This window comes from Haliotis asinina, chromosome 13, assembly GCF_037392515.1.
Source record: "Haliotis asinina isolate JCU_RB_2024 chromosome 13, JCU_Hal_asi_v2, whole genome shotgun sequence".
Lineage (NCBI taxonomy): Eukaryota > Metazoa > Mollusca > Gastropoda > Lepetellida > Haliotidae > Haliotis > Haliotis asinina.
The window spans coordinates 29,226,099-29,238,676 of NC_090292.1; the positions used below are offsets into that span (position 1 = coordinate 29,226,099).

A 12,578-nucleotide genomic window follows, 5' to 3' on the forward strand; every position below is an offset into this window, starting at 1 on the left:
TTTTTAATCAGACTTCGGACATGAAACTTTCAAAGTGCTCACTCCCATAATTCCATATCAAGCTTCACAGCTCTGTCCCGTTCATCACAGAGCCCTTCAAAGAACTCACAAAAAAATCAACACTTCACAGAATCTCTACTCACAAATACCAATAAACAAAGTTGGTTTTTTTTTCTTTTCCACCAGCAAATTTGCAAACTAAAAAACATTTTTCCATTCCATTTCATTACTCTAATAAAGGTTTTACACACCAAAATTTCCTACACACACAAAACATTTGTGTGTTAAATTTCTGAAATGATTATTCTTTTTCAGATGTGTTTTTCAAAAGAAAAAAAATCCCAATACATCTCTTAACTTTCAAGATGTATTTTTGTCTAAGAACAAATGTTTTTCAAATCCTCCATTACTTAATCTCTAAACTAGTCAACAACAAAAATTACAAATATGTAACAAAAAATTTTACTTCCTTTGCTTGCAAAGTCAGCGAATTTTCAAAACACCAACAAATCTAGTTTAGACATCTCTCAGATTTTTTCCACTAATCCTTATTTTAACATCAAGCTGACTCCAGTGAGTGAGACACCAGAAATGGGCTTTGAACCCAGGTCTTCTGCATGATGAGCAAATGCTTTAACCACCGGGCTACCCCACCGCTCCTTGAAAAGCAGAAAGATAGGCTACACACATTGTACCCATGGGGGTATTGAAGCATTTCAACCAGCAACCTCTTTTGACACCTCTGAAAAGTGTCCAAAATACAAGAAACGACAAAATATTGGTTGGAAATCTTTCATAACTATTCACTGGATTTAATAAAAATAATAATAACAACAGTAGATTTACAAGACGCCTTTCCACACACTATGCATGCTCAAAGAATAGTGCAAGGGATCATTTGGTATTGGCGAGTCTGTAGAAGTAGGTCTTGAGGTAAGAGCAAAAGGGAGAACAATCTTAACAGAGTCTAATTTAACACAGATCTTCTATCAAAATTTCAGGCAAAAATGGTCTGTTGTTCGGTGTGATGAGCGAACACTATAACCTCTAAGCTGCACTGGCCCCAGACGCTTTCTGACATCAGCACATACACATTGGCCACCAATGTTTACATAAAAAATGGCTGATCCTGGAATATGTCCATTAAGTCTCGAAATACCAACCGGTACCTCGAACAATACTACATTAATCACTTCAGCAGTTATCACTTAATAAATAATACAGGTAATAAATAATACAGGTAATAAATAATAATCTAACTCAAAAATGGAGTACAAAATGAATCAAAATACATCCTCATAACACGTAGATTAACAAATAAAAACAGAATAAAATTTATTGCTATCAAATTTACATTGACAAAAATTGAATCCTTTAGTTGAAAGAAAAATATATATCAGGGAAAAGATTACTAATACTTTTACGACAATTATTTCAGTAAAATATATGATATTAATTTTGCTATATCTATATAAAAAAGAACATTTTCATACAAAATACTGTCTCGCCATCAGGGAAAGAAACCTTGCAAGGTTTTCCTCCACGTGACCACAGGGTCAGTGAATGTACAATAATTATTGGGCCTGTCTGTACTTCATCGGTCCAAAATAACATTCATAGAATTATTAACTATCAATACACAATTCAAAATTCACTGGCCATCAGGACCACTGCTAACTTTAGTGGTCCTGATTAATTTTTACTAGCTATGGAGCACAGGGCCAGCATGAATTTTGCACACTGGCCATTATTCTTCAACTCATCACCTACATATCATATCGGGAACACAGATGGTCTTCTCCACTAACAATGCTGCAGAGCATGATACAAAATCAGGTCTCAGCAACATTTGTCCAGTAGACAGCTGGTCCTTTCTAGTTAATGCAAGGGGTGGGCGATAACACTTTGTTAACCAGTATACTACAATTCAACCTTTACAATATGACATTTTGTGGTATATTTTTCGAGAAACGGTTCGCCCAATACAATCAGTAGATTCCGTGACCATGATCGCTAACATTTGTGATGTACTCAAAAATACTAAGAACATTTGAATTTCCTTCATATTATTTAAGGTTTGATAAGTTTTTTGGTCATGTAATTGCATTCATGACTCTGAAACCATACAAATAAATCATGTAGGTGAAGTCGGCACTCGCGGTAGGGATAAACAATCCAAAATGGTGGACACCGCTACAGACGCTTTTTCTAGTGTAAACAAACCAAACTGGCTGACATCGCTTCAGGCGCTATTTCTGGAGTTCCAAACTTCAAAGTGAAGTCTTAAATTTGGAAACATTTTCAACTGTAATTTCATTATCCCAGAAAGCAATGGTTTGTTGGGCTAATGTTGGTATATGGTTGGTTGGTTGGACAACAGTTAGACAACACTGGCCAAACATCATCTTAATGACTTTGGTGGCTTTGGACATGTTGGTCCAACAGTGGGCCAGTGTTTGAAAATCTCTGCCTTATTTTCCTTCTGATCTTTTATTTATTGCTAAAAGTTGACTCAACGCTGGCTCAGCGTTGTGATTAAAAGAGTTATCTCCCCTATTGTCAATGAGCATATGGCCATTTTTAGCCTAGTTTTCGCATGTAGATTTCGTTATAAGTTAAAAGAATTACACAGAAAATAAGAAAATTATCTATTTCCCTGTATTTCAACTTTGATATGGTGAATTTTACAGTGTTTTCTTCTCAAAATTGAATACCAAACGTGTCATCATGGATCGTTTCATCTGATCTTTTAAGGGTAGAGGACACTACATATCTGGGGTAAATATGCTCTGTTACTTCTGTGACCCGTGAAGATCCCAGGGTAGAATAGGCCTTCAGAAACCCATGCTTGCCATAAAACGATACTATGCTTGTCGTAAGAGGCGACTAACGGGATCAGGTGGTCAGACTCGCTGACTTGGTTGACACGTCTCATCGGTTCCCAATTGCGCAGATCGATGCTCATGTTATTGATCACTGGATTGTCTGGTCCAGACTCGATTATTTACAGACTGCCGCCATATAGCTGTAATATTGCTGAGCGCAGCGTAAAACTAAACTCACTCACTTACTCACTGTTACTTCTGTGACACAGATTTCTGAATATATTGTGAAACTATTGGTTTACATCATAATTCAAGCAGAAGAATCTGACTCATACTGTATTGAAAGACAAATGATTGAGCAAATAAACAAAATAATTGACTTTTTTCTTTAGGTAACCTGTTTTTTTACCACAGTGATGAATCTTATCATTTCATATTACTTGAATTTGTTAGCTTTACTTTATTAACACTGTGGCCTGTTGAGGTTTTGTTACATTATTTAACAATTTGTGAGGCATTAGCAATTGTGAAAAGGGTACTACATTTGCTCAACATTAGCCGAACATTAGCACAACATTAGCCACATTTCAGTACAGGATATCATAGCATTTATCTCCAAGTTTTATTAGACTTATAGAAGACAGATTCAGGAGAGTAAATGATCAGCACACACAAGATATAGAGGGGTAGGATTCCCTAGACAGAGTTCCTGTGCCTGATGACAATCTTAGTGAGTTTGATATGCATCAGGCCTACCATACAAACGGTGAACAAATCATCAAAACTGAACTCATACACACCAAAACAGAACAAAAATCACCCAAAACTGCAACAATATCCTCTTAAACCCAACAAACCCTCTGTAATGGAAAACTAATCGTTTGAAATGGAAACAAAACTCAAATATCAGCTACAACAGTGTCTGAGAATGGTCGCTGAGTGCACAAACAGCAGTCACAGCATCCAAAAACGGCAACCATAGCATCCTAAAATGGCATAAATATCATCAAAGATGGAGGCAAGGGGAGGCGAACAGACTCCAGTCATTAATGCTTTTCCTCACCATGAGTCTAATTTTGAAAATTTGATATCGGGATGTAGCGCATCAACCCCCTATTGTGTTAAGCTTTAAATCTATGTTCATACTTCCCAGTGTCAGGCTTGTGGTTCTGCACAATTGAGTCCCAACAAAATCACTATGTTGGGCCACGCAGGGGCCAGTGTCCAGTACAAAGGTCAAGGAAGAGTTTAAATACTTTTGTACTAACACAAGGCGAACAAAATCACTACATTGTGCCAAGTGTGGGCCATGGTTTAGTGTGAATTTCCTTTCGTTGGCCCAACAACGAGCCAACCTGATGGGCCAACGTGGACCCATCATCAGTTTGACAACAATGGGCCAACCAAACTGGTGATCATGGGCCAACGGTGGGCCAACATACCAAAGCTACCTGGGATCTTAAACCATGTGTTCCACTTTCACAATATATTGCAGTACATACTGCAATACGCCAACATATATCACAATATATCGCAATATGAAAATTTTGACAATACCCTTTCCTAGTCAAAACTGTATCTGGCTCGCCCGACTGGTCGAGTAGATATTTAATATTTCAAATCACCATGTATATTTCAAAAATCTTACACAGCGAGATCTATTATAATGAGTATTATACAGACTGTTATAAAGCTTCTTAAATATTTAAAAAATCCCCAAAAGCTACTCTTCAATGATAAAAATCAGAAAAATTAAAAGTTAAAGTATAATATTCACAATGAACAACAGAAAACAATTATCACATAGTTATGTGTTTAAAATAGCTTGCCCTTCTTATATGCACAATAAACTTGCTGATAACCAACATAACCTTTCAACAGCATAGTCACTGGGCTTCTCCTCCGCTTGACAAACATGCTGATGCCGTGTAGAAAATCTTGCATGAAATGCTGAGTATGCAACTTTTATCCCCAAATCAATAGAAATTTATTTGAAACCGCAGCAAGAACTGTTTCCCCAACATGAGCCAGACAGCTGAAAAAACATGCACTTGTTCAACTCCCGCTTTAAAAATTTTAAATCCTAATTTCAGATAATTTTAAACACATTTCGATCTGCCCCAGCTGTCAATTATCATAGGCTGTTCAGTTCATCGTGTCTTCATCGGACATCTTCACCAGATTCAAGGCTTTAAGAGCCTTGGCTGAGGCCATTTGCCTGCTGAAGCAGACGCCATTTAAGTCAGCTCCGAACACGATATTTAGAGGGTTTTATGCGATGCAAAAATGGGCATAAATGCTTGAACACAGAAATTAAACATCTTAATGATAAACAGGTTTTGTCAGAGTTTAAAAATAAGGGTTTCCTAAGATCCTTCAGGATTCAATGAGAATGTAGGACCCTTAATTTTGATCTTTCACACTACGGTAGAAATCAAGAATTCTTTGATTCTATGTTCAATTTTTAGCACTGAGTTCTAAAATGTCCCACTCTTAAAAATATAAAATAAACCTTATCTAACCAGTTAGTAAATTCTGGTTCCATGGATTTCAAAACTCACAGGGGAAAACCCTGATTGCTAACAGGGGCATTAAATCAAACTCACTCACTCACTCTACAATTACATTTGTAATGAAAATGAGTAAACCATGTCCAATACCGCTGACCTAAAGGAGACATGAATAATACGTAAAATAACCTATATATCAACTCACACACAAGATATGCAATCTTCTGTTGCTGTGCTGTTATACAACTTCTTATTCAGCGCTGGTGGTACTATTCAGAAATTTGACTATAATTATTCAATATTTTATAACCACCTATCTTCCATTTAAAGCCAAAAACACTGAAAGCCAATTAAGGATAACTGAACAGCTTGGGGTTTTAGAACAGTTGCCATACTGACATAGAATCCGGTCATTTTCCAATGCATATTAATCCTGAAGCAAATATTGCATATTTCAACAATATCGTGATTTGATGAAATAACCGATGACTGACCCAAGATCACTCTACCAAGCCACTCATCTATCAAATGTACTGATATATTATTTTTAATATGAAACACAAACTTTTTCTTCTCTTTTGTCAAACACTGCCCCCATCTTTACATAATCGGTAAAACATAATAACCATAATTTTAGTGGCAATGGCAATGGCAATCAACATAGTTGCCATCAGTTTATAACTTACTGTTGTCAAGGCAACAGTTATGTGTAAATGCATATTTATTAGTTACAACTGTTTAGAGGTTCGATCAGCAATATTCCAGCTATGGGGCTCGAATAAGTGAGTCCTGGCCCAACAATTCAGGGACCAATGCAACCTATGCAGTTGGGATGCCATGATGTGTGTCAACCAAGTCAACGAATATGACCGCCCGACCCAAACAGGTTACAGAATGCCAATTTGATATAACAGTGCATCAATAATAAAGACAATAATTTGATCGGCATGAGTGAGTGAGTGAATGAATGACTTTAGTTTTACATGACACTCAGCAGTATTCCAGCTATATGGTCTGCAAATAATTGAGTCAGGACCAGACAATTCAGTGATCAACAGCACAAACACTGACCTGAGCAATTGGGAATCAATGACGACAGTTACTGAAGACCATTGATTGCCAGGGGTCTGATCAGCTTAGGTTCAAGGCCAACAATTACAGGGATCTGACTATTATCGCTACTCCAAGATGACCCCTACTGACCCGATACAACTGGATCCCAGACAAGACGGGTCAGACAAAATCCCAACCGACAAAATCCCATTGGATAAAATATCTGCAAAATCCCAAGAGTGTCAAAAATGACATACAATATATTTTGATCAATACCTTTAGTTTTCCTCAAAAATTAGCAGTATTGATCATAATTCATAATTCATCATTATGCAATTTTCCTTGTATTTTCCTTCCTGCTACTACTTTCAACTGTAACCTTCTTCTTCAACCGTGTACAAAAATCTGTCGTATGCTTTTTTAAATCCTCCCTAGTTGCTCTTCTGATAAAAGTTGTCATTATCACAGACATATATACAATTTATCAATGCATCCAGTGGCCTGTTACTAAAATATGCTAATCAGCTTATCTCACTGCCTGTGTCACAATATCATGATAACTTACTCATGGGGGTCTTGGTAAAAAGGCTGCCAATAACGCATCAAAATAAGATTTTGTCCCATGTGGGACATTTTGGAGTGGGATGTTGTCCTATCAGATTTTGCCTGGTTGGGATTTTGTCCGTCCCCTGACTCGAGCTCAGACCAGACAGTGTCCTTAATCCAGGATTGATTTCTAAAAAAAGCCGTGCATTGGCACATAAACTGTATACTCCCAAGGGAGTTGAGATAACACAACGTAATGTTGAGATTGACAGCCAATGCTGGAGGAAAAAAATTCCTGTGCCTTCAGCCAGCACATATTACACGAATATGTGCTATATAAATATCCCATGATAAAAAATTGCAAATATTTCGCGATTCAGGGACCTATATTGCGATATGTATTGCGATATATTGGGAATTTAAGTGTATGACAGTGAGTGACGCTAACTACACAAGTCAATACTATCTTCTACATTATAAGTCCCTAAGCATTCATCTTATAGCTCTTAAAACAACCATTTCAAAATTAAGTTGCATAGTCATGAATTATTTTTTTCTTTTGTTATACAATTTATAGCATTACAGCATGCCACTGAGCAATAACAGAAAACAGATGCGAATGAAAGTATGCAGAGAATTTACTATATACCATAAATATAATCGCTTAAACAGCATGTACGTTCTTTACCCAATGTACAGGTTCTCAGATATGATACTGCAATGAGTATTGTTTGAAAACATACTGCGAAAGACTGGTAACATGGAGCAGACCCATATGTGAGATCTAGCTGCAGGACTTAGCAAGATGTTTCAGTGCACACTTTTCCGTCCCTCCTTTCTAGGAGTTTCGGGTATACAGTGAAATCCCGATGAATTGAATCGCTGGGGACCCAGTAATGAATTCGACATATCGATGTATCTGAGACATAGATATGTCTATAAGGGTAGAAAACAAGAAGATCGTACATGTAATGGTCAAGAGCTGCATTCCGTATAGTCCCTAATTTGCCTTTTAAACTCAGCCATAAATGGCAGAAAGGTGTGAGATAAGCTTGTTTGTTAACTGGATCAGTTAACTAAAAAGTTAACTTCTCATTGACAGACTTTTGGCTTAGGTATAAAAGATTGCTGTCGTTTGAATCTCAAGGGGCCAAATTTCCTTCTAGAGTCATCGTGTGTATTTGTGAGACGAATTCATTAAACTGCAAATCAAATGATGATAACAGGGAACCGTTGGGACCGACATGTACTTCGAGTTATGCATAATATTCGAGACGCCAGCATTTGACACATCAGGATATCAGAGCATTATCAATAAGTCTGGATGTGGATGTTTTTTCTGCATCAACCAGTGTAACATTAACACATCTGTTTTTGTTGTGCAGATAATCTTTCAGCTGTGACTACATTTAAGTGTTATTTAGATGTAAGTATTATATAGTATGGTTTCAGCAATATTCTGTCATGGCTGGAACACTAGACATGGGCTTCACAGGTCTTTGGCATGCCAAGCGAGCACTATAGTACGTTTGGCTCAAAAGTGGACCAATGAATTGCAGTCTAGCTTGATAACTAAAAAACTTAACATACTCAATGAAATGCTGATTATAATCAGAACATCATACCAACTATGTGAGTTTTTTGCAGAATAATTTTCTTAAAAATAAAACAGCTGTTGAACAAAATAATATTAACATATTGAAACAGTTCACAACTTGTTACGAGGGAGGAGTGTACAGAAAGAGACTGCCAGGTGTGCGAGAAAGCATGGAGACAGCACAACACAGGTTAATGAATAAATAACTTTCATGGCACTTGTGCACATGCTTCTTGAACACCTGGCTGTGCCTTTCTCTGCACTTCTCCCTCGTAATAAACAGTGAACTGTGTCAATAATTTAATGATAGTTTGTCAAACAACTTTTTTGTAGGATGTTCTAATTATGATCAGCATTTCACTGAGTATGTTGTGCTGATTAGTTTTTGAGTAATACTGCAATTCATCGGTCCGTTTTTGAACCAAACTGACTACAACTGCTTGGTTATCCCATTGTTGCTATGGTGTCTTGAGTCTTATTTTTTTTTTATCATTTTATTATTTTTACTATTTATTTGTTGATATGAAATGTGTGACTCAGTACTAAAGAGTGAGTGTATGAGTGAGTACAGTTTCATGCAGTCTTTAGCAATCTTACAGTTAGAGCAATATCGCAGTGGGGGACACCAGAAATGGGCTTCACACATTGTACCCAATATGGGCAATCGAACCTGGGTCTCCAGTGTGATGAGCAAATGCTTTACCACTAGGCTACCCCACCCCCAATAACAAATAAAATCATATACTTATTCTTTCAAGAAATTGTCCACAGTTTTTCATTTTGGATGAGGACAGTGTTGGTACTAGCCTGGGGGAATCACTATCACTGAATTTAACATTGCAAATACAGTCGAGTTATGCTATGAATGGTAGATAGACAGACCCTATCACCTGAGGGAAATAGGATGACACTAATTATTGTTGATGGTTGATCACTTATGATAATCCAATCACCATTCATGACTTTATTTCGAGTCTCAATGCTCCAGGTACTATGGTGTTTGTTGGAACAGTTTTTAAATATTATATTTTACATGTTTGTATGCCTTTAAAAGTGATTTTATTTTGCCTTCTTAGTCTCTTGTAATTCCTATGGAATGGCTTGTACATATTTAATGGCATTTTTAACTCTTTCTATTACAGAATTTGTATGTATGACATGAGTCTCTAATAAATAACCTGTCTGTCTGTGTGCCCAATTCTAGTCTTAATGTTCTAGGAAGTAAAGGGGCAGATACAGCCTCTTGAGTAAGGGGGAGGGGGTGCACACTATTGAGAAAAGGAGGGTAGGACACTTTATTTTCACCTGAGTTTCAATGGTCATATAACAAAATTTCTGGACATCCACTCTGGACCCACCTACTACCTGGGCTGAGACTCGTCAAAGGGCTCTAGAACCTTGATTCCTATTCTTAAAAATTATTTCCTTTATTAAACAGAAACATTTCCAGAATGAGTACTTTGTTTGTTTAAAGAAAAACAAAAACAGGGCTTGACATTCACCCAAATTCCCGAACAAGACCACAGGGCCAGAAATTTTTAAAAGTCATTACAGATTCTTACTGGTCCTGTTAAGGAGTCAGATTCAAATTTACTCTTGCTTTGTAGAATTTTATCTTAAAAGTGACAAAGGACTGTAAGTCCCTCCTCATAAGACTAATCAATCAGAATAACATTTTTCAGAAAACAGTTTTGAATATCTATGAGACCGTCAAGATAGCACCTATCAAACTTGCAATCTGTCAGGATTTACTAGACCCCAGCCAGTGGGATAGCGTGAACGTCAAGCCCTGTCATATCACTTAATATTAACAAGAAAGTACTGAACAGAAAACCTTGTCTGCTTGTAACAAAATGAAATAACAAGTTTATATATCGCTAAACATTTGACAATCATATAAAACATAGTAACATGATTATGCAGTTACATACTGAATTGTAAAACCCATTTGAATGCTTCAAAATTAACATGTTGATTTCACGTGGCAATCTAAAATTATGTTTACATTTTCATGTGGTGAACCTAAATGTTATCATTAAACATGCACAAACACTTTCCTTCTTGAGTGAGTGAGTGAGTGAGTGAGTGAGTGAGTGAGTGAGTGAGTGAGTGAGTGAGTGAGTGAGTGAGTGAGTGAGTGAGTGACCATGGTTTTGCACTCCTTTCAGAAATAATCCAGCAAGGTCAACAGACACCTTGGCAACATTTCAGCCAAAGTTCTAACTTTACAACCCAATTACATTTTTAAAAACCTCTCGACAAAGGACAGAAAAATAACTAGATTAATTATCACAGTTAGAGAATTAACACTTGCTAGTAACTTTTAAAATTAGATAAATAGTACAGATAACACAGATCACCAGCAACTGAAGTTAGATCACCATACTAGGGTCCACAGGATAGTAACTTCCCAATTTTGGCTATCTGTCATACTGCTGCTCACACACCATCTCAGTTAGTGATTGTTTACGCTTAGCCTTAACATAAAATCAAATCAATGCTGAATTTTAAAATATTTGGTAACCTTAATTTAGCTTGAATGTTTGAGACACAGCGGCTGAATTGGAGCAGCAGAACTTCATAAGGAAACCCCTGAAACTTGAGATTTTGGAGCATCCAACTCAATTTTTTCAAAATACATTAAAACTTAAATAATTGGAAAGGAAATTTCTCTGACATTAATGAATTATGAACATTAACAGCAAATAATACTTGGATATCAATGAATTTAATCACATTATAACAGAAAGAGTCAAATTTAAATTCTTTCAAAACTAACTGCTCATTGTACCGCTGACATTTCTTTCAAATAACCTGAGCTTAGGTTAAAACATTGATACACTACCTCCTCCTCCCTGATAAAGGAACCCAAAACAGTCAGGATTCTTTTTCATGATTTTAAAGTGCACTTTAAAAATATTATGAGGAAACGTCTGCAATGCTAGAGAAAACAGCGAAATACACTTTAATTTTCATGCAACTCAGTTTGCCAGTTGTGCTAGAAATTTTGAAACCGAAAATATTTCTGTCCCAATTTAAAAGACGATTTCTGTGACTACATAAAATTGATCAGTGCCCAGACTAGATCTAATTAAGTATGAAATCCTTGTGGCCAAGGTAATTAATTAATCACAGGGCTTGCATGAAGGGTTGGTGGGGAGATGGTCTGCCATGGTTTACAAGCACCAGTGAGAGCAATTAAGGGTCACATGTGTAATTTACAAGCAGTCAAATGATAATTACATAATCTGTCTAGACGTCTAAGAATGTGTGGATAGCCAACACTGGCCAAGTGACCTCTCTCTCTTCACCCCTCCCTGACCTCCCCCCACATGTTCCTCAACCATAAACCCCAAAGTCAAAGAGAGGAGGCCTTTAAAACTAGAATATCACTACACACTGACTTTCAAATACTTAAAAATGTCACTAATTTCTTTAGAATTAAGCAAGTATGAAAAGTGATTTCCCAATGCCCTTCTCAATATTGACTAAATGATCACTCTTAAAAGTGAACAGATGTTATCTTTAACATATAATTCAGTTTTCAAGATGACACAAAATGGTGACAAAATCCCATCTGTTGGTTTGCGACAAATTCACCAATTTCAAAGAAAATTTTGATCTGCTTTTAATGCAACTAAATGATTTGATAAAAAGAGAGGATATTCAACTGAATAAGTGCAAAATTCATTGTGTATCTCTCTATTGTATTCACTACTGCTTCAAAATTGTGTGCATTATCAAATGCAATCTGGAAGCAAAATTAATACGAAACAAATAACTGGTATAATGTGTTGTGTATTCTTGAAAGGCACTATAAACCACAGAGACTGACAAACAAGTGAAACATATCAAAGACATATATCATACACTGAGAATATCATTTCAAATGATCCTTGGTCATTCAGTAACAATTTCATGAAGAAATTAATTCAAATCCATATCTAGTCAATCCTTGTTAATATTTACATCATTCCTACAAACCAAAAATACTTCAGTATCTCAAGTTTAAAATCCTGGGCCTCAGCTCCTAACGAGCCATAAACG

General features: G+C 36.4%; 1 protein-coding gene across 3 annotated transcripts in view; it reads right to left on the reverse strand.

Annotated features, from left to right (window-relative positions):
- LOC137259887 (mothers against decapentaplegic homolog 3-like) overlaps positions 1-12,578 on the reverse strand; it is an 85,895-nt gene that overhangs the window by 30,332 nt on the left and 42,985 nt on the right. The gene's annotated exons all lie outside the window — the stretch shown is intronic.